A 22878-nucleotide genomic window follows, 5' to 3' on the forward strand; every position below is an offset into this window, starting at 1 on the left:
TTCTCCTCAGCGGTGCCAAGCTTTAGCCGTGTATGACCACCCTGTTAGACCCCGTGCATGCGCCCTCCCTTACTCAGTTTCAAGCCTCCTACATGGCTGTTTCTGCTTCAGTTAATGCCTGTGTTTTCTAATCTTGTTCTGAGTGCACTAAAATGTGGCCTGATCATGCAGACTGGCTCCCCAAGCCGTTGTTTACTAAATGAAGAACGCTTCCAGGGAAAATCAATTTACAGGTCTTTTTTTTTCTTTATGAATGTTAGCTTTGCTGCAGCAGGTTCTATACATGGTACAGATGTGCCAATTTACAGGCAGACTAAGGGGACCAGACACTATATTTAGGAATTTTTCATTTTTATTGTTTCACTTTAAGCATAATTAAACTGACTGCTTCTTTAAAAACAATCGTTTTTAAAAGTTTTTTGTATTGGTACATGTCCCCCAGGGCAGGACCCGGGCCCCCATACACTTTTTATGGCCAAAAAAGCCCTCAAAATGGGCATTTTTCCTGTTTGTGCCCCATAGACTTCAATAGGGTTTGTCGCTCGGGTCTGAGCTTTTGCAATGTTCAAGAGTTCTGGCGTGAACCAAAACCAGGGGTTTTCGGCCCATCTCTAATGGCGACTTATCCCACTCTAATGCTTCTAGCTGCAGTCGTCTTATGCTTTGTTAATTAATACTTCTCCCTCCCTGGTGTGTGTTCATTTAGATGCCCTAGGCACTTTATTCATGTTTTATGCTGTGACTTGACGGACGCTATTTTATGCTATGTCACTTCACTCATTTGTTTTGATTTATATTTGGTATCTACTATATACCTTTCGATATTCTTGAACGTTGTATGTTCTCTTTTGATGCATGTCATACTTCTTTTTCTTTGTATGTTACTTGTGAAAATCCAATAAAAAACATAGTCATAAAAAAAAGTCAAACAAATGGGAACCAGCCCAACCTATAACTGGCCTTTGTAGTAAGGAGCACATGGAAGGGTGATGCATGTCAAAAAACAACAAACAAAAATTCCCAACTCACTTATCAGCCAGCCTGCAAAAAATGGAATTGACCTTGTCACAGCAAGTCCTAAAGCTGGGTACACACTATTAGTTTTTTTTTCATGTATTGGCAACATTGTCTATTTTAATCAGGGGAAGGTGAAGGTCAAACTTAATTACTTAAATCTTGATTTATATATATTTATATTTTGATAACTCTATTAACTAGTCCCCACTGAGCCTATAAAAACATGACAGCTGGGCGGGCCTCTTGTCGATCTAGGTTGACGTCATATGAGTGTCAGGATCGGTCACTAGCTGCGTCCACTGGACACAGCCGATGGCTGATTAGTGTACCGGCTTCTTGCCGCTACCATGTGAATGCTATGACCAATCACAGCAGGTCACATGACAGTTGTACACAATGAATGGCTTTCTTTCATGCCATCCATTGTGTACAATTGTGTTGCCAGCTGTGATTGGTCAGTGTGATCACATGGTACAGACAGGGCCAATCACAGCTGAGCTGTACCATGTGATTAGCTCTGGCCAATCACAGCTAATCAAAACAAACTAAATGAATCATTTTAATTCAGTAAAATGCTTGCTTATAGCAATATAATGCACTATAAGCAATCATAATGTGAGAAAAAAAAATCTGATCACTTCCCCAGAGCAGTATTATGTTACTGTGTTAAAGAAAATCGTAAAAAAAAAGGAAAAAAAACATAAAAAGAAAAAAAAGAAATTGGTGACAGTACGAAAGAAAAAAAAATTCAGTCAGTGTCCTTGATCACTGCCATGCCCTACTATTTGATAATGTTGTACTGCACTGGTGACCGTACGTAAAAAAAAATAAAAAATGAGATTGTATTTTTTAATTTCCTAATTTTCCAAAAAATTATGACAAAAAATTACCACGTTAAAAAACTTGCCATGCCTCTTACTAAATACCCTGGACTGTCTACTTTTTAAAAAAGGGGTTATTTGGGGGATATTTGTACAAGAAATTAGATTAGCCATAACTACATCAGGATTGATACATTTTCATATTTATATATATCTGTCTGTGGACTTTATAACTTTCATACAGAATAAATAATATAGTGTATATTATTTAGTCTGTATGAAAGTTATAAAGATAAAGATTTGGGTTATTTTCACCAAATAAATGTAGCAGAATACATTTGACCTAAATTTATGAAGAACAATTATTTATTTGCAAAATCTTTTAACAGAAACAAAGAAAAACACATTTTTTTTCAAAATGTTCTATATTTGTTCGTTTATTTAGCAAAAAGTAAAAAACCCATTGGTGATTAAATACCACCAAAAGAAATCTCTAGTTGTGTGAACAAAATGATACAAAATTTAGTTTGGGTACAGTGTTGCGTGGCCGTGCATTTTATTATTCAAACTACGACAGTGCTAAAAGCTGAAAATTGGTCTGGGCAAGTGGCTGGTATTTAAGTGGTTGTTAATACTAATTGAATGAGTTATGTCACAGCTTTCCTTACAGTAACTTACTTTTTTCCTCCAGTTGTATACCATGGTTATTTTTATTTATGGTCTGTTAGAGGAAGCTAAAAGGAAAAAAAATTGAAACTAATGCAGCCACAACGTCCAATAATTGGTAAGCTGCAATATATGAATTTTTTGTTTTTGGGTTTAATACCACTTTAAACAAATAACATCAACTGATATCTGCAATTGAAACATATTCCTATATTCAGGCTATTTGTGCCTATAATAAATACATGACCACAGGTGTCACCTTATAGCACCAGATGATAAATATGCATGTTGAGATAAAAAATGACACATATAACCCAGTCTGGCATTCCAAAGCAAACTAGATCCTTTCAATTAATCCTTTTTAACACAACTTCTAATATTTAAAAAAATATATGTTTAGCGTTGTTTTTTAGGATACTAATTGCCACTCAATGTTACAAGCTTTTTTAACCCAGTAGCTAAAGTATGTCAAAGCATCTGAGGGATTTTGCTTTTAAGTATAATAAATATAAATTAAAGTTTATTAAATATATTAAATGTGATAAAGATCTGTCTTTATCAACCATCTGAGAAAAAATAGCATTGGGGAGATTTACTAAAACTGGTGCACACAGAATCTGGTGCTGCTGTCCATAGTAATCAGTCAGCGCCTAGATTTCCACGTTCACACTAAGGGCGGATTTGAAATTGTGCAAGTTCAGCTGAACTCGCACGATTTCAAACTCGCATTTCAGTCTGACTTCGGGGGGCGATTTGACAGACATCTGTGCAGGTTCATGCACAGATGTCTATTGAAATTGCCTCTGAAGTCACCAAAAGTAGTGCAGGAACTACTTTTTGGGAATCTGTGCAGTGCCGCAAAGTCGGCGTTGCACTGTTTCGGACAGTGCCAGTGCCGTCAACAGCCTTTGATTTGGCATGCGATTTGACATGTCATATCATATGCCAAATCATCCCAATGTGATCGTGGGCTTTTTGTGAAAGCTTAATTGAACAAGCTGATTGGTTACAATGCACAGCTGCACCACATTCTGTTTAGTAAATCTACCCCACAAGTCCACTATTTTTTGACATATTTTAAAACATTTTGGATATTCAGTTCATAAGTAAGATGTTTCGTCACTGCATTTTAGTCATTTTTTACTCTACAATAACATTTTCTTCCATGTAGATCTTCCTTCAAACAACAAAGTACTAGAAGAACATCCATCCAACAGTTGGGATGATGCATTCACTAAAAGCCCAAAATGTAATGCTGATTCCTGATAAGAGTTTACCTAACCATACAGGTGATGCAGAATACAAAGTCCAAGAGCTGTAAGAAGCCAGTGGATAATTTAAGCCATTGTCCATTGATGCAAAACCAAAATATTAAGAACCATTTTCTGCATCTCATCTAACCTATAAGTGCAGTGCTTATATGTGTCACTCACAGCCTACATTTGACTTTATATGAACCTCTTGCAGTCCATTTACAAGAGAGCTCAGACTGTGGGGGGCGGGGAGAGAAAAAGAAGTACAAGCAGCAAAATCATTTCACAAGTGGATGCAGGAGGAAGGTTTCCCCCACCACAGAAGATGGTGGACCACTACATGTGAGTCCTACCTCCTCGCTGAAGAGGAATAATGTTGGTGCCCTGTGCATCTTAGTGAGGGCCTACCCGCAGACTGGGGTGACACTAGCAGTGATGTGATCACCGACTGTGTCACAAATCTATGTGAATAGCCTGGAGTTGCACTTTGATACCCAGTGACCACACTTGGATTGCCCCATTACCATTTGCATCATTCATCCCTATGCCATACATCTTGACATTGAATCCCCTCCATTTTGGTTTTGAGCCCTTATGTTGCTGCCCATTGTTGGGTTGGTGCAGACAGCAGTGGCTCTGAATTGGTGAATACCACAGGAACTCAAAACTTGGTTATAACGTCCACTGCTGTATTTGTATGCCAGTCCGCCATGGACTCCCTCTTTTGCACTTAATAGTGATGACACAGGGCATAAGTGGGCCTGGATGTCCTCAAGGTCGGCACCTAGCATTCAGTTGCAAGTGCCCCGTGGGTTTCCCAAGAGCCCTTCAGTTTGTAGGTTACATCTGTTAAGTTTTTACACTGTCAGGATAAGATGTACATGATTGCTGGTTCAGTATAGTTTCTACCAATACTGGAAGCACAGGGTATACAGTAGACCTGGATGTCCTAAATGTAGGCACATAGCATTTAGCTGCAAGTGCCCCGTAGGTTCCCCAGGACCCCTCTAGACCCCCTTTTTTTGTGTCATCTTTACTAAACTGTTTATTGTCTTGTATGGATGGAAGTGGCATAGCTGGTATCCTGGGAGTGTGTTTTTAGAAGGACAAAGTTGTAATTTTAAACTTTTTTTCCATCTTTTGTGAATGTTTACAAATTGTTTATTTGTGTGCAAATTTTCAATAAAGCTTATCTTAAGAGTACTCCACTGTGTGTTCCCTCCTCTCTTCTTGAGGGTACGGACCCCCTTTTTTGAGGATATCTTTCCTCACTCTCTGCCCATTCTGAATCCCATATTGATCCTCATTGGTGAACTCCATCCTCACTTTGGATGAACTCCTACCATTGACCTGGCCAGTTGACACTCTGGCCAAAAGGTCCATGTCCCATCCCTTATCCCCTTCCCCTTTTTTGACAGAGCAAGATTAAATGTTTTTTACCTTAATGCAGAGAATATATTAAGGTAAAAAAAGAACATTTTTCAACCACTGCAGTAGACAAAATTCCTATCAGATAGGATTGTTTTGTGTGGTGGAGCTGCATAAATCTCAGCTAACATATATTTGTTTCATCTGTTTATTTAGCTGTGCCTGGAATTCAGCTTTCAGTATCACTTTAATGGTTAATCTATCCAACCCAGCCAATCAATTGTTTCAATAATTGCTACCTTAGCACCTCCAGTTCCTTAATATGTTCCTTCATTGCTTAGATCATATTTTTGTCACACAGAGTTAGACTTTATTGTTTCAAAGTAAAATAACATTTAAGCATCACAGTAGCCTGTGGGACCACAGTGATCTCACAGTGTTTTGTTCTCCTTTTGCTTGTGTAGGTTTCTCCTACACTCCAAATACTGTATATGTTTGTAGGTTTCTTGGCTCCTCTGCAAATTAGCCCTAGTGTGTGTGTGTGTATGCACACGAGTCGCAGATTGTAAGCACGTAAGCTGCTGATAAATTGTTGGTGCTATATAAATAACTGTATTAAATAATAAATTACACTGGAAAAGACTATGGTCACATATATAAAGTATATATGTATCTTTATTTGTCTAATGATAGCACTGCCTTACATTTAATGCAATACTTAATACAGACAACATGCTGTATTGTTTGTTGCTTTATCATTATTGTTTGTCAAATAACTGTATTACCGGTATTTCAAATATGCTTCTGTCATAGCAAAGCATAAAATACTGTATATTTCCAGTTCCTTCAATAAAATCTCATAATGAATTGGTGCAAAAATGTGACTGCTCAGATCATACAGTATAATAAGTAGGAAAAGCCAACCACAATTAGGACAATAAAGGTAATCATTTAATTATGTTTATGAAGATAACATCAGTTTGTGGTATGAAAAAGCTCCCCATAGGCCACACAAGCGTACAAGGTTTGCTGATAACCACTTCTGTTCTTAGTTGTCTTCCTGAAGCAGTGGTTATTTTATCTGATTTTGATATCTGATTTGCAAATGCATGGTAACAGTTTCTATTGTTGCTTTCAAAAATGGGGTTAGGAAACAACTCAGAAAACAAATTAAACAGATGTATAAAGTAGTTGCCATCTGATGCTGCAAAGTACTTTTAAAGCTAACATTTATAATATGCTTAAAAAAGAGCTTAAACTTACACAAAATAACTCTTGAAATAATGTTTAGATCTATAGGAAACCATGTTAAAATGAAAGTGGTTCTAAAGGCAGAAGGTTTTTTTATCTTAATACATTCTATGCATTAAGATAAAAAAACCTTCTGTGTGCAGTGGCCCCCCTCAGCCCCCCCCCACACACACACACACACACACACACACACACACACACACTACTTACCTGAGCCCCTCCTCGATCCAGCGATGTTGCATAAAAGGTTCAGCTGTTCGGGACTCTTCCTCCTCATTGGCTGATACCACAGCGGGCGCCATTGGCTCCCACTAAAAAGAAGGGGATGGAGCTCTAGCAGGAACCACTTTTAAGGTAAATAAGTAAGTGGATGAAAGATGTTAATGGTAATATCTAGTTCTTGTTGGGAGGGTTTTAGATCCGTTTTTCCTTTTTAGGTCCAGACTTATGTTAAAAATTCTGGCAGAGGATGAGGGCAGCAGCCGGCTCAGGAGAGCAGAAGCCACTCTGGGGTAATGAGAAAAAAGGGGAGAAAGAGAGCAGCGCCGCTCTAAGCGTAATAACTTGGTAAGACAACAGCTTTAATTTTCTTTCAAATGCACTCACCTTGTGAAAGTGGTGATCAGGCATTGGATTATGGTATGTTTCAGAAGTCTCTTCAGCATTGCTGTGTGATCCTTCGGTCCTTACACGCTGGGCAGCAGTGATTCATCAGTCCCCGGCCACTCTGGTGGCGTCCGTAGCTCCGAGGTCTGAAGGGTGTCACGGCAGGCACATCAGCTGAGTACATCCACAGGGCACGTCAGACACTGGAGGTTGATGGGCGTGGCTTTAGCGCTTGCGTTCGGAGCATGCGTGCTCCTTCATCAGGCCATTGGCTCCCACTGCTGTCAATCAAAGTCAGTGAGTTAATGAGGAGAGAGAGGGGGCGGGGCTGGGCCATGGCTCTGTGTCTGAATGGACATTGGACACACAGAGCAGCAGCTTGGCTCAGGTGCCCCAATAGCAAGCTGCTTTCTGTGGGGGCACTGTGGGGGCAGAAGTGCAGGCAAGGGATCCAAGAAGAGGAGGATCTGGGTTGCTCATTGCAAAACCACTACACAGAGCAGGTAAGTATAACATGCTTGTTATTTTAAACAAAAAAATCTGAGACTTTAGTATCCCTTTACTTGATTGGGGTCAGTGGGGAGAATGTCCATTATATTGTTGGCCAGTTGGTAGGATGCCCCACTTACAGTGGTGGTGGTCAGAATGCCACCCTTACAGACAGCCCAAAAAATTATTAGTGTCATACAGTTGACTCTGCCAAGTGGCACTGGACCTGGAACTATGAAGGCACCATCAAATGGGAGATCAATCAGCCACAGCTCAGGGAACTGCAAGCAACCTCGGAACCCTAGGGTTCTACATGATTCTGGTTGAGAATGGATGATTTACATGTATGCATAAACAGACCGCATAGCTGTAAAGATATCTCCACATTGAAGTACACATAATATACACAGTTTCACTGAGGTATTGGAATGTTTTGCTGCATATTTCTGAATATAAGCACATTTTATTGTAGGTTTAGTTGTCACAAATCTAATGAGCAAACAAAAAAATAGTGCATAAACTGTAGCTACATTTTTTTTAGATTTTAATTACATTTTAATTATTACATTAGTTATCTTACCGAGAATCAAAATTATTGACATATAATTATTCAGAAGACAGAAGGTGGAAACGATGGAAAGGTGAAAAAGATCTCTATGATTAAGCCCCCTGGGTAAATGTCAGAGTGTAGTCAGGAGGAGCTTAGGATGAAGCCATACAGTTGTGCTCATAAGTTTATATACCCTGGCAGAATTTATGATTTTTTGGCCGTTTTTCAGAGAATATGAATGATAACAAAAAACTTTTCTTTCACTCATGGTTAGTGTTTGGCTGAAGCCATTTATTATCAATCAACTGTGTTTACTCTTTTTAAATCATAAAGGCAACAGAAACTACACAAATGACCCTGATCAAAAGTTTACATACCCCAGTTCTTAATACCGTGTATTGCCCCCCTTTAACATCAATTACAGCTTGAAGTCTTTTGTGGTATTTGTGGATGAGGCTCTTTATCTTCTCAGATGGTAAAGCTGCCCATTCCTCTTGGTAAAAAGCCTCCAGTTCCTGGAAATTCTTGGGCTGTCATGCATGAACAAAATTTTTGAGATCTCCCCAGAGTGGCTCAATGATATTGAGGTCAGGAGACTGAGATGGTCACTCCAGAACCTTCACTTTGTTCTGCTGTAGCCAATGACAGGGTCGACTTGGCCTTGTGTTTTGGATCATTGTCATGTTGGAACATCCAGGTACGTCCCATGTGCAGCTTCCTGGTTGATGAATGCAAATGTTCCTCCAGTATTTTTTGATAACATACTGCATTCATCTTGCCATCAATTTTTACCAAATTTCCTGTGCCGTTGTAGCTCACACATCCCCAAAACATCAGCGATCCACCTCTGTGTTTCACAGCAGGAATGATGTACCTTTCATCATAGGCCTTGTTGACTCCTCTTCAAATGTAGTGTTTATGGTCATGGCCAAAAATCTAAATTTTGGTCTCATCACTCCAAATGACTTTGTGCCAGAAGGTTTGAGGCTTGTCTCTGTGCTGTTTGGCATATTATAAGCAGGATACTTTGTGGCATTCGCGTAGTAATGGCTTTCTTCTGGCAACTCAACCATGCAGCCCATCTTCCTTCAAGTGCCTCCTTATTGCGCATCTTGAAACAGCCACACCACATGTTTTCAGAGAGTCCTGTATTTCACCTGAAGATATTTGTGGGTTTTTCTTTGCATCCCAAAAAATTTTCCTGGCAGTTGTGGCTGAAATTTTAGCTGGTCTACGTGACTGTGGTTTGGTTTCAACAGAACCCCTCATTTTCCACTTCTTGATTAGAGTTTGATCACTGCTGATTAGGGATGAGCTTTGTGTTCGAGTCGATCGCATGTTCGACTCGAACATCGTGTGTTCGGTCGTTAGCTGAATTACGAACGCTATGAGTCGTTCGTGCCAAATTCGAGTGGTGCGTCACGGCCCATAATTCACTGCGGCATTGCAGTGCATTGCTGGCTGATGATTGGCCAAGCATGCACTATGACCCGCATGCTTGGCCAATCACAGCACCGTGAGTACAGAGATCCGTAATTGGCCAAAGCCAGGGAGGCTTTAGCCAATTATGGCTCAGGGGGTTTAGTACATGCCCCAGACTATATAAGGCCGCCTGCACGTTGGCCCTGTGTAGTGTGTTGCAGTGGAGAGAGATAGATAGACAGAGAGACAGTGTCATTTGATGTAAGTTAGATAGAGTAGGCAGGTCGAGTCATCTAGATCTAGATCTTCTTCTTCTCTTCCTAATATACTGACAGGCAGGCAAGTGTTTTTACAGTATTTCCAGTTACTCTACTGTGTACCCTGCACAGTTGCACCTACAGTATAACTACCTGAAGCCAGGTGCTTGTGTGGGCTCTTGATGTATTTCCAGTTACTGTACTGTGTACCCTGCACAGTTGCACCTACAGTATAACTACCTGAAGCCAGGTGCTTGTGTAGGCTCTTGACGTATTTCCAGTTACTGTACTGTGTACCCTGCACAGTTGCACCTACAGTATAGCTACCTGAAGCCTTGTGCTTGTGTAGGCTCTTGACGTATTTCCAGTTACTGCACTGTGTACCCTGCACAGTTGCACCTACAGTATAGCTACCTGAAGCCAGGTGCTTGTGTAGGCTCTTGACGTATTTCCAGTTACTGTACTGTGTACCCTGCACAGTTGCACCTACAGTATAGTTACCTGAAGCCAGGTGCTTGTGTAGGCTCTTGACGTATTTCCAGTTACTGTACTGTGTACCCTGCACAGTTGCACCTACAGTATAGCTACCTGAAGCCAGGTGCTTGTGTAGGCTCTTGACGTATTTCCAGTTACTGTACTGTGTACCCTGCACAGTTGCACCTACAGTATAGCTACTTGCTACTTGCTGTGTACCCTGCATAGTTGCACCTACAGTATAGCTACCTGAAGCCAGGTGCTTGTGTAGGCTCTTGACGTATTTCCAGTTACTGTACTGTGTACCCTGCACAGTTGTACCTACAGTATAGCTACCTGAAGCCAGGTGCTTGTGTAGGCTCTTTATGTATTTCCAGTTACTGTACTGTGTACCCTGCACAGTTGCACCTACAGTATAGCTACTTGCTACTTGCTGTGTACCCTGCATAGTTGCACCTACAGTATAGCTTCCTGAAGCCAGGTGCTTGTGTAGGCTCTTGACGTATTTCCAGTTACTGTACTGTGTACCCTGCACAGTTGCACCTAAAGTATAACTACCTAAAGCCAAGTGCTTGTGTAGGCTCTTGACGTATTTCCAGTTACTGTACTGTGTACTTTGCATAGTTGCACCTACAGTATAGCTACCTGAAGCCAGGTGCTTGTGTAGGCTCTTGACGTATTTCCAGTTACTGTACTGTGTACCCTGCACAGTTGCACCTACAGTATAGCTACCTGAAGCCAGGTGCTTGTGTAGGCTCTTGACGTATTTCCAGTTACTGTACTGTGTACCCTGCACAGTTGCACCTACAGTATAACTACCTGAAGCCAGGTGCTTGTGTAGGCTCTTGATGTATTTCCAGTTACTGTACTGTGTACCCTGCACAGTTGCACCTACAGTGTAGCTACCTGAAGCCAGGTGCTTGTGTAGGCTCTTGACGTATTTCCAGTTACTGTACTGTGTACCCTGCACAGTTGCACCTACAGTATAACTACCTGAAGCCAGGTGCTTGTGTAGGCTCTTGACGTATTTCCAGGTACTCTACTGTGTACCCTGCACAGTTGCACCTACAGTATAGCTACCTGAAGCCAGGTGCTTGTGTAGGCTCTTGACATATTTCCAGTTACTGTACTGTGTGCCCTGCACAGTTGCACCTAGTGTATAACTACCTGAAGCGAGGTGCTTGTGTAGGCTCTTGACGTATTTCCAGTTACTGTACTGTGTACCCTGCACAGTTGCACCTACAGTATTATAACTACCTGAAGCCAGGTGCTTGTGTAGGCTCTTGACATATTTCCAGTTACTGTACTGTGTACCCTGCACAGTTGCACCTACAGTATAACTACCTGAAGCCAGGTGCTTGTGTGGGCTCTTGACGTATTTCCAGTTACTGTACTGTGTACCCTGCACAGTTGCACCTACAGTATAAATGCCTGAAGCCACATACTTGTGTAGGCTCTTGACGTATTTCCAGTTACTGTACTGTGTACCCTGCACAGTTGCACCTACAGTATAACTACCTGAAGTCAGGTGCTTGTGTAGGCTCTTGACGTATTTCCAGTTACTGTACTGTGTACCCTGCACAGTTGCACCTACAGAATAACTACCTGAAGTCAGGTGCTTGTGTAGGCTCTTGACATATTTCCAGTTACTGTACTGTGTACCCTGCACAGTTGCACCTACAGTATAGCTACCTGAAGCCAGGTGCTTGTGTGGGCTCTTGACATATTTCCAGTTATTGTACTGTGTACCCTGCACAGTTGTACCTACAGTATAACTACCTGAAGCCAGGTGCTTGTGTAGGCTCTTGACGTATTTCCAGTTACTGTACTGTGTACCCTGCACAGTTGCACCTACAGTATAACTACCTGAAGCCAGGTGCTTGTGTAGGCTCTTGACATATTTCCAGTTACTGTACTGTATACCCTGCACAGTTGCACCTACAGTATAACTACCTGAAGCCAGGTGCTTGTGTAGGCTCTTGACATATTTCCAGTTACTGTACTGTATACCCTGCACAGTTGCACCTACAGTATAACTACCTGAAGCCAGGTGCTTGTGTGTGTTTCTTGATGTATTTCCAGTTACTGTACTGTGTACCCTGCACAGTTGCACCTACAGTATAACTACCTGAAGCCAGGTGCTTGTGTAGGCTCTTGACGTATTTCCAGTTACTGTACTGTGTATCCTGCACAGTTGCACCTACAGTATAACTACCTGAAGCCAGGTGCTTGTGTAGGCTCTTGACGTATTTCCAGTTACTGTACTGTGTACCCTGCACAGTTGCACCTACAGTATAGGTACCTGAAGACAAGTGCAGGTGTTCTCATATTAATAATACTACAGGCAGGCAGTTGATTCTGCTAGCTGCAGTATGATCGGTATATATATACATCCCAGTTTTGTGCAGCTAAATCTCACTGCAGGCCAATAGTATGTCTGGAAGGCCAACAAGGAGAGGCAGACAGTCACAAGCCAATAAAAGAGGGCAAGCAGGCTCTGTGTCTAGAGGCAACAGTGCTGGTCGTGGACACGGTGCATCCTCATCAGCACGTGGCCATGGGACATGCTTGGCCTTTTTTCGACAGCTGGCCGCGTTGAGCCGCAACATGCGGAAGACTTGGTCGAGTGGATGACCAAGCCGTCCTCATCCTCCTCATCCTCTCTCACCCAGGCTCAGGGTACTTTGTCTGGCAAAGCAGCTGCCAACGCAGCCTATTCCCTCGGCTCAATGGCATCAGTGACTCCTTCCCTAGCCCCACCATGTCCTCCTGAGGAGTCCCCCGAACTGTTTGGCCACAGTGTTGGGTGCATGCTCCAGGAGAATGCCCAGCATTTTGAAGGCTCCAATGATGGTACTCAGCTAGAGGAAGGCAGTAACGTGAGCCCAGACAGAGGGGGTGCCCAAGAAGAACAGCAATCTGGCAGTCATGTGCCTCCTGCTGCAGCATACTGCCAGGTTTGCGCCCAGTGATGAGGCGGGAGGGGATGATGAGGTCACTAACTCCACGTGGGTACCTGATAGTAGAGAGGAGGAGGAGGCACATCACCAATGAGGCAGGATGCCCTCCAGGGGCCAGCCTAAGGGCAGCACACTGACTGCATCACACCGCAGAGCTCCGCATGTGCAGGGCGCTGCTGTCTCTGCGCATTATTCCAAAAGTTCTTTGGTGTGGGCCTTTTTTGAGATGAGTGCATCAGATCCCACTGCTGCTATTTGCAACATATGTCTCAAGCGTATCTCGCGTGGCAAAAACATCTCCTGCTTGGGCACCACATGCTTGACCAGACATATGTTGACCTGCCATGCAGTTCGTTGGCAAGCATACCTAAAAGACCCACACCAAAGAATAAAGAGGATCTCTCCTAGCTTCTCATCAGCTGGGATCTCCAACCCCACTATACCTTTAGTCCTCTCTGAGACCTGCACTGAGAGGAATGAAGGTGTAGAATTAGGTGTGTTACAGCCAAGTACTTGCGGGCAATCTGCTATCGGTACACCAACGTCAGATTGTACCAGGCAAATTTCCCTGCCCCAGCTGCTGCACCGCAGAAAGAAGTTCCCTCCCAGCTATCCACATGCCCAGCGGTTGAATGCTAGCTTGGCAAAATTGCTAGCACTTCAACTGCTACCTTTAGGCCCCTTTCACACTGGGGTGGTGGGGGCGTCGGCGGTAAAACGGTGCTATTTTTAGAGCCGCTTTACCGTCGTTTTAGCGGCAATATTCGGCTGCTAGCGGTGCGGTTTTAACCCCCGCTGGCAGCATAAAAGGGTTAGAACCGCTCGCATAGCACCACTACAGCGGTGGTATAGCCGCGGTATAGCCGCGCTGCCCCATTGATTTCAATGGACAGGAGCGGTTTAGGAGCGGTGAATACACCGCTCCTTCACCGCTCCAAAGATGCTGTTTGCAGGAGTTTTTTTTCTCTCCTGCCAGCGCACCGCTTCAGTGTGAAAGCCCTCCGGCTTTCACACCGGAGAAACAGCAGCGGCAGTTTTAGGTGGGTTTGCAGGCGCTATTTTTAGCGCAATAACGCCTGCAAACCGCCCAAGTGTGAAAGGGGCCTTAGACTCTGCCCCCTCCGTGAGTTTGTGGAATGTGCGGTTCCTCAGTGGCAGGTTCCAAAACGCCACTTTTTCTCACGGAAGGCGATTCCGGCTCTCTACCGGCATGTGGAAGGCAACGTCTTGGCCTCGCTGGACAGGACGGTCAGCAGTAAGGTGCATATTACCGCTGACTCATGGTCCAGCAGGCATGGACTCCAGCATGGAATGACTCTGCTGGCAGCTGGGAAGGATGCAGGACAAGGTGCAGTAGTGTTGGAGGTTGTTCCGCCACCACGCCTCCAAAATGCCACTACTGGTGATTCTGATACACCTCTCTCCTCCACCCCCTCCTCTTCTTCTTCCTCCATGGCGTCTTCCTGTGCTTTGTCCTCAGAACCAGTGGTGCTCCGAAGGCATTCAAGGGGCTATGCAAGTACGCAGGCCAAAAGATGGCATGCGGTGCTTGAGCTGGTGTGCTTGGGGGACAGGAGCCACACTGGGGCAGAGATTCTGTCAGCTCTGCAGGGGCAGGTTCAGAGGTGGTTGACGCCACGCCAACTTAAGGCAGGAATGGTGGTTTGCGACAATTGCACCAACCTCCTCTCTGCCCTCCGACAGCGACAACTGACCCATGTGCCCTGTTTGGCTCACGTCCTTAACTTGGTGGTGCAGCGGTTCTTGGGCAGGTACCCGGGCTTACAGGATGTCCTGAGGCAGGCCAGGAAAGTCTGTGTGCATTTCCGCCGGTCATATAATGCCAGCTCAGCTGGCAGACCTCCAAAAGGAATTTAACCTGCCCAAGAACCGCCTAATCTGTGACATGCCCACCAGGTGGAACTCAACGTTGGCCATGCTGCAGCGGCTGAACACGCAGCAGAGGGCCATCAATAAGTACCTGTGTGACTATGGCACCAGGACAGAGTCAGGGGAGCTTGTTTTTTTTTACCCACACCAGTGGGCCATGATCAGGGATGCATGCACTGTCCTGTCACCACTTGAGGAGGCCACGAGGATGGTGAGCAGTGACAGTGCATGCATCAGTGAAACTGTCCCCCTTGTCCACCTGTTGGAGCACACGCTGTGTGGAATAATGGACAGAGGAGGACTTCCTTAGCTCCCAAGGCCCCCTTTATCCAGACAGTGTTCCTGCATGCCCGCTGATCACACAGGAAGAGGAGGGGGAGGAGGAGGAGGAGGATTGTGTCAGCATGGAGGTGGAGCCTGGCACTCAGCATCAGCAGCAGTCTTTAAGGGATCATTTACAGTCCCAAGAATCCTATGGACTTGTATGTGGCTGGGAGGAGGTGGCTGCGGATCATGTCGTCCTTAGTGACCCAGAGGACTCCGGACCGAATGCCTCAGCAAACCTATGCTGCATGGCCTCCCTGATCCTGCAAAGCCTGCGGAAGGATCCTCGTATTTGTGGTATCAAGGAGAGGGATCAATACAGGCTGGCAACCCTCCTTGATCCATGTTACAAGAGTAAGGTTGCAGACCTTATCTTGCCATTGCAGAGGGAGCAGAGGATGAAACATCTTCGGGAGGCCTTGCAGAAAGGTCTGTGCAACGCGTTTCCAGAGACTGGGAGGTTACAAACTCCTGTTCCTGGACAATGTGTTGCTGAGGCTTCGGTCAGTCAAAGAAGGAGCGGTGGAGAAGGTGGCCGTCTGACCGATGCGCTCAGACAATTTTTTAGTCTGCAGCCCCAAGGTATGACGGGTTCCAGCAACCATCGCCAGCGTCTGTTTTACATGGTGCAGGAATACCTAGGGGCAAGATCTGACTTGGACACCTTTCCCACTAAAAATCCTCTGGGTTACTGGGTCTTGAGGATGGATCACTGGCCAGAGCTTGCACAGTATGCAATTGAGCTACTGGCCTGTCCTGCATCCAGTGTTCAGTGTTCAGAAGGCACATTCAGTGCTGCTGGAGGCTTTGTAACCGATCACAGGCTGCGCCTGTCCACAGACTCGGTCGATCAACTGACCTTCATAAAAATGAGTCTTGGATCACCACCAGATACCAAGCACCTGATGCTGATGTAACCGAATACATTTTTTTTAAATGTCAGATCCCTTCAAGACTGCCTATGCTGATGCTGAGTGACTATCCTGTTATGCTGAGTGACTATCCTCTTCCTCCTCAATGATCATGCTGATAGCTTGTAAGAGTATTTTTGTTTCTAGGCGCCGCCACCAGTGGCTAAGGCCCAATTTTTCAGCCCCTGCTTAACAGAAGCGTGTAATTACAATTTTTGATGCAATTCTTTGCAGCAGGGCTCATTCCTGCACTCCAACTAGAGTATCTGTGAGGGATTGCAGTGTTGTGGCACCAGCACCAGTGCCTATGGCCCAATTTTTCAGCCCCTGTTTAAGAGGGGCGTGTAAATACAATTTTTGATGCAATTCTTTGCAGCAGGGGTCGTTCCTGCACTCCAACTAGAGTATCTGTGAGGGGTTACAGTGCTGTGGCACCAGCACCAGTGCCTAAGGCCCAATTTTTCAGCCCCTGTTTAACAGGGGCGTGTAATTACAATTTTTGATGCAATTCTTTGCAGCAGGGCTCGTTCCTGTGCTCCAACTAGAGTATCTGTGAGGGGTTGCAGTGTTGTGGCACCAGTGCCTAAGGCCCAATTTTTCAGCCCCTGTTTAACAGGGGCGTGTAATTACAATTTTTGATGTAATTCTTTGCAGCATGGCTCGTTCCTGCGCTTCAACTAGAGTATCTGTGAGGGGTTGCAGTGTTGTGGCACCAGCACCAGTGCCCAAGGCCCATTTTTTCTGTCCTGTTCAACAGGGACATGTAATTACAATTCTTGATCTAATATTTCACAAGCGCCTGTTCCAGCACCCACCAAGAGTAACTGTGGGGACTTACAGTGTTGTGGCAGCAGCAAAACCACCACCACCACCAACAAAGGCTCAATTTTTCTGCCCCTGTTCAACAGGTGCATGTAATTACAATTCTTGATCTAATATTTCACAGCAGGGCCCGTTCCAGTGCCCACCAAGAGTAACTGTGAGGACTTACAGTGTTGTGGCACCAGCACCACCACCACCACCAAAGGCCCAATTTTTCTGCCCCTGTTCAACAGGGGCATGTAATTACAATTCTTAATCTAATATTTCACAGCAGGGCCCTGTGAGGGCTTACAGTGGTGTGGCAACACCAACACCTAAGGCCACATTTTCTGCAGCGTATATAGGGCAGGCCCCTACTTTCAAACATCCAGCTTACAAACGACTCCTACTTGCAAACGGAAGGAGACAACAGGAAGTGAGATGAAATCTACCCCTAGAAAGGGAAATTCTCTCCTGTAAGAGTTAATATGGGTAAAATGTTTCTCCTTTCCACTGATGCTTTATCACCAATCCTTGTTTTACTAAAAATCCCAAATTTTCTAAAAACATTTGTCATTGTGACAGAAAGTGAGGTGAAATCTTCTGAAGAGGAGCACAGACAGCAAAACAAATGCCACAGGGGTGATAACCCTTCTCTATGTTTTCCAAAAAGCTTAAAAATAGATTTTTTTGGCTGGAGCTACACTTTAAAAATGTACCAGTTCAAAATTACAAACAGATTCTACTTAACAACAAACCTACAGTCCCTGTCTTGTTTGCACCGCCTGTACACTGCTGTTCAGAGTATATAGGGCCTGGTAATGGACTGGGGGGTACCCATGCCGTTTGTCTCACTGAATTTCATCCATATTGTTGGGACCCGACATTACATTAAAGCCGTAAGCAGTTTTAAATGACTTTTATTCCTTTAAAAACATCATTTTGTGCAGGGGCTGTTCTAAGCACGGGAAACACACGCCACTTTACGGGCATACTATAGACACCCCCCCAGGTACGATATTTAAAGGAATATTTCACTTTTTTTTCACTTTAAGCATCATTAAAATCACTGCTCCCAAAAAAAACGGCCGTTCTTAAGACTTTTTTTTGCATTGATACATGTCCCCTGGGGCAGGACCCCTTTTTAGGACAATACCATGCAAATTAGCCTTTAAAATTAGCACTTCTGAGTTTGAATGTTCGAGTCCCATAGACTTCAATGGGGTTCTAACATTCGTGCGAAGTTTCGGTCCCTTCACAGGTTCTGGTGCGAACCGAACCAGGGGGTGTTCGGCTCATCCCTACTGCTGATTGGCATTCTCAATTCCTTGGATATCTTCTTATATCCTACGTCAGTGCAGCACTGGATGAAAGATACAAGGGTCTGTCAGGAGCCCAGAAACTTATTGACCTTTTATACACACACACTAATTACAAGCAAACAGATTACAGGTGAGGACGGTTACCTTTAATAGATATTCAAACCCCTTTGTGTCAACTTGTGTGCATGACATCAGGCTAAAATCACCAGGGTATGTAAACTTTTGATCAGGGTCATTTGGGTAGTTTCTGTTGTGATTATGATTTAGAAAGAGTAAACACAGTTAATTGATAATAAATAGCTTCCGCCAAACACTAACCATGAGTGAAAGAAAAGTTTTGGTATTATCATTCATATTCTCTGAAAAATGGCCAAGAAATCATAAATTCTGCCAGGGTATGTAAACTTATGAGCACAACTGTATCTTCACCTTTCTGTATAGTGGCTGGAATCTGATGTGCAGCGTTTCCACCTTCTGATTTGTTTCTGCTAGCCTGGATGAGCTTGTTTGAATGCCGACACCGCTCTGTGCTTTAGACTGCAGGGGAAGGCTTTGAAGTACTTCTTGACATAACTGGATAACATTTATTTTGCTGAAGCATTGTGTAGCATAAACAATTGTTATTTTTTTCCCCATAGCATACTGGGGTTAAATAACTAAAACTGGTGAGTGCAAAGTCTGGTGCAGCTGTGCATGGTGGCCAATCAGCTTCTAAGTTCAGCTTGTACAATTAAGCTTTGACATTAAAAAAAAAAACTGGAAGCTGATTGGTTTCTATGCAGAGCTTCACCAGATTTTGCATTCTCCAGCTTTAGTAAATCAATCTCACTGCATTGCATTCCTCATTTGCATCTCCTTATTTCACCTGACCCTTTTCACTTTCAGTCTATATGCATTCACTGCACATCATGTTTTGGACCAGTTTATTAACCACTTGCCAACTGGGCCAATTCTTACACTTCTTTCCTACATGTAAAAATGTAAATTTTTTTGCTACAAAATTACTTAGAACACCCAAACATTATATATATATATATATATATATATATATATATATATATATATATATATATAGTAAAACTTGGTTTGAGAGTAACTTGATTTGTGAGTGTTTTGCAAGCCAAGCAAACATTTTTAATAATAATTTCTGGTGCTATTGACACAAAATTTTCATCACATGTCTGTAAGAACCCATGCAATCCATACATACAAAGAAACCGAAGCAAATAACTTCAGAAATTAACTTATGTGTAATAAAATGGAATGACACAGGGAAAAAGTATTGAACACATGATGAAAGTGAGGTGCAAAAAGGCATGGAAAGCCTAGACACCAGCTCTGAAATATCGGCGCTGGATGAGCTAAATTTAATGTAAAAAAGTTTTTCTTAGTTTCTGTCAGCAAATTTTTAAGTTTTTTTAAATTTTATTATTTATTTTATCTAAAACTATTTTTTTACACTGTCTCTTTATTTATTTTAGTTTTTTTGCATTAACTTTATTGCTAACACAAGGGACCACATTCCTTGTGACAGAATGGGCCATGACAGGTCCTCTTAATGGAGAGATCTGGGGTCTATTAACAGCCAGGTAAACAGAGAGGCAAAACTGTAAGTGATAAAAATCATCTTCGCTTCTGGTTCTTGTGGGTCAAAGAGAGGGAGGAACAACATCGGTTCCTCTCTCTCTGTCTAGTGCCACCATCACAGCCGGTCAGAGCGCTCCCGGGCTCCGTAATCAGATGGCAGACGTGATCGAGTGGCTTCAAATCACTTCTGCAGTACAGGGCATCACCAACTAAAAATGCTAATACCGGGAGGATGCCTGTAGCTGCAGGCATCCTCCCGGTATAACCACTGTCATTTGAGGACATCATACGACATCCTACGGTCGGCAAGTGGTTAATAGTGGCTAAGGTAGACCAGCACATGTGTTGCAGATGTCTTCTAGCTTTATAGAAAATGGCTTTTTCAGTGTTTGTTCTATCTATAAAGTATCCACTAAAAGGAAATCTATGCTCACAGCATACATTTTCATTTTAAAGCATCAACATTTTAGTAGCTATACAAACAATAGTTATATTTGACAATCCAATTAAGCTTAATAGAAAAATCCCCTTTCATGTTGTCAGTACTGCCTGTCTGCTAGCCATCTCTCTCCACAACTTCCTGGATTCACTGTATGTTTTGCAGCTTCTCTTCTGCTGTTTTGCTTTGATTTCCAAAGACTACTTATTCCCTTGCTGCCTGCAATTAGTGATTCTTGTACTGACTCCACTTCCTGAAACTCATCCTTTAACCACTTCAATACAGGGCATTTTCACACCCTTCCTGCCCAGGCCAATTTTCAGCTTTCAGCACTGTAACAATTTGAATGACAATTGCGCAGTGATGCAGCACTGTACCCAAATTACATTTTTATATTTTTTTCCCCACAAATGGAGCTTTCTTTTGGTGGTAGTTGATCACCTCTGCGGTTTTTACTTTTTGCGCTATAAACAAAAGCAGAGCGACACATTTGAAAAAAAAAAAACACAATATTTTTTACTTTTTGCTATAATAAATATTCTTAATTTTTAAAAAAAAAAACAATTTTTTTCCTCAGGTTAGCCCAATATGTATTCTTCTACATATTTTTGATTAAAAAAAAATTGCAATAAGCGTATATTGATTGGTTTGCGCAAAAGTTATAGCGCCTACAAAATAGGGGATAGATTTATGGCATTTTTATTATTTTTTTTTTACTAGTGATGGCGGCGATCTGTGATTTTTATCGTGACTGTGACATTGCAGCAGACATATCGGACACTTTTGACACTATTTCGGGACCACTGACAGTTATACAGTGATCAGTGCTATAAAAATGCACTGATTATTGTATAAATGTCACTGGCAGGGGTTTACACTAGGGGGCGATCAAGGGGTTAAATGTGATTCTAACTGTAGGGGGAGGGGACTGACTAGGGGAGGAGGGAGATCGGTGTTCATACTTGGTATGAACACACGATCTGTCTCCTCTCCCCTGACAGGACGTGGATCTGTGTGTTTACACACACAGATGCATGGTCCTGCTCTGTAAAGAGCAAACGCGAGTGCCCGGCGGACATCGTGGCTGCCGGGCATGCGCATCAGCTCCTCAGTGACGCGCCCCCTATACCGCCAGAAACGTCATATGACGCCCGCCCAGGATGGGAGATCCCATCTGCGGACGCCATATGACAATGGGCGGTGAAGGAAGTGGTTAAACACTTCTATAGTTCAGAATCAGGCTCTGTAAAATATGTGACACAGCAGTGTCTTCTCGCAGAGCATAGTAAATATGTGTCACAGAATTGAATATCATTCAGATTAATAGGAGTAGGCTAGAAATAACTGAAATACAATGTGAAAATAAATTAAAATGATTTTACATTTTTAACATGGATACACTTAAATCCACACAGGGTGAGACACAGGGGTTGATTTACTAAAGTCAAATAGACTGAGCACTTTGCAAGAGCAATTGCTCCAGACCGTAGTAAATGGGGGGAAGCTCTGCTGACTTCAATCATGCCATCATGTGCAAGCAAAAATGTTATTTTTATTTTCCTTTTATGTGATTGAGTATTCTTTGCAAAGTGAAGCTTCATTTACTAAGTGCTGGAGCAACTGCACTTGCAGAGTGCAACCACACAGTAAATCAACTCCACAATGCTTCTTGATAAACAGAAATGATTTAGAGACTATACAAATACAGGAATCATTTTTTATTGTTGATAAAATATTGTGAAATGACTACTGTTTTTTGTCTTTAAAGTTTAATACTTTATCAAACACGTATACCTAAGACTTGTCATAACCAAGCTTATAGTTCAGGGTCACCTATTCAAATGGTAACTGGAGCACACTATCCCCTGTCTAAATGAAATACCTCCAGTTTGTGAGCAGGGAGAATGACTGCATTTATCTGTCCATACAATCCATGCAGTATAAGGCTATCATACATATAATATTCCTTTTCACATTTTCTGGAAGTTGTGGCAGGTTTTAGACTTTTATGACATTGTGTTAAAGTAAGCTTACTAATCTTACTAATACAACTTCAAAATGTGTGTTCATACTTTAGAGAAAGGGTGTCCAAACTTTTCAGTATGAGGGTCACACCATAATATATTTTACAAATATTCTGGGGCTGAAAAAAATTCAGTTTGATAAATTATTGAACACAATTTAAATTATGATAATAATATGTTTCGTTTGGAGCTTTATTTTAATCAGCATGATAATATTCAGAAAAAAAGAGAACTTTAGAAAAAACAAAGCCCCATCAGAGTTCCTGCTTACATCAAAGTTTCCCCTTACATTGGGGTCTCCATCACATCACATCAGCACGATTGATTGGGAAGATGCTGGCCATCCTAGCAATGGAAAATGACAAGTTGTGGATTTTAGGGAAAAACTGAGATTCTAGGCTGACCTGAAGACCTGTGTGAGAGGCCACTGACCCTAGCTGCAGGCT

Source organism: Aquarana catesbeiana, linkage group LG04 (assembly GCF_042186555.1).
Source record: "Aquarana catesbeiana isolate 2022-GZ linkage group LG04, ASM4218655v1, whole genome shotgun sequence".
NCBI lineage: Eukaryota > Metazoa > Chordata > Amphibia > Anura > Ranidae > Aquarana > Aquarana catesbeiana.